Source organism: Priapulus caudatus, unplaced genomic scaffold (assembly GCF_000485595.1).
Source record: "Priapulus caudatus unplaced genomic scaffold, Priapulus_caudatus-5.0.1 Scaffold47, whole genome shotgun sequence".
NCBI classification, from domain to species: Eukaryota; Metazoa; Priapulida; class Priapulimorpha; order Priapulimorphida; family Priapulidae; genus Priapulus; species Priapulus caudatus.
The window spans coordinates 336,342-337,733 of NW_014577108.1; positions in this window are offsets into that span (position 1 = coordinate 336,342).

The window sequence follows — 1,392 nt, forward strand, 5'->3', positions numbered from 1 at the left end:
AGAGGTGGAGGGAGAGACAGAGAGGGGGGTGAGCAGAAGAGAGAAGGAGGTGTAAAGAAAAAGGAGAAAGAATAGAAGATGATATAAGTAATATAAGGGAAGACACCCTAGTTACGAAAGCCTAGGCAGACGTTCCAAGTCTCCCGGTATGACACGCTGCTCCCAGTGCCCCGGAAGCAAAATTTTGTTTCCCACTTAAGTTCCGGACCACAGCCAATCAGCGCACTCCATTCACTCGACTTCCTCGAAGCAACAATGTAAAATTCATACCAGCTATCCCTAACCCTAACCCTAAACCTAACCTTAACGCGTACCCGAACCCTAACACTATCTATAATCCAACCATATATATAAGAACCATTTATTACAAAACACTATCTATGGTGGGTCCGGAACTCAAGTGGGAAAAAAATTTTCGCGCCTCGGAATGAGGTCAGAAGCTCCCGGTCGTAACATTTTTCAGCCATATGAAAATTTACATCAGTAAATCAGTAAATTACTAAATTTGCCGTTGTTGTTGATGTACTTTGATTCCAGCGAACAATAAAAGGCGATAAAACGATGATTTTACATGTATAGGGCCTACTTTATAAAAAATGGTGGTGTGCCGCGACAAACACATATCGCAGCCCGCCACAACTTTTTCCCTGTTTTTGCGCACTGCGAAAAACGGCGATGGACCTGGCTCCCTTTCTTGGATTGCTGGGCCAATGCTGGCTCCCTTTCTTGGATTGCTGGCTCCCTTTCTTGGATTGCTGGCTCCCTTTCTTGGACTTTCCCAACTTGGGACCTTTGCCTGATATCAAATCCCGAGAGTAAATAACTAACTAAACTAACTAGAGAGATATTATGAGATCCGTATTCTAATTGGTCGGCCCGGGAGAGAGAGAAAAGCAACACGTAATCTGATTGGCCACACAAAAGCTATTTTAAATTTCGATTTCTTTATTTCGAATTTCGAATGAACCTTCGGGCCTTTAGTCGAATGACCCTTTTGACATTTAACACCCTATAGTACAAGCACTTAAGAGTCAAACAACGGGGATGCTCCTGTTACATGAGTGCGCATACCCGAGCTAGTCGCGGAGCCCCACGAAGAGAAGATCCAGTCCCGGAGAGTGGGTCCTGCGCCTCGTGCTAGAAAAGCCTTTATTTGGGTCGCGGCTTATACCGCCGAAACGTTATCCGCACCGGTTCGACCGCCGGATCGAAAGGTGGCTTGGCTTCAGGAATTCCGTATATCGACGCGCGCGGTGGATACATGGAGACGGTGGATACATGGAGGATTCAACTCACGGGTCGTGAAATACTCGTGTGTCGCTGTTTATTATTCCTCTTCGGTAACGGGTGGATGCACACACACACACGCGCGTGCCCGCACGTACACACACA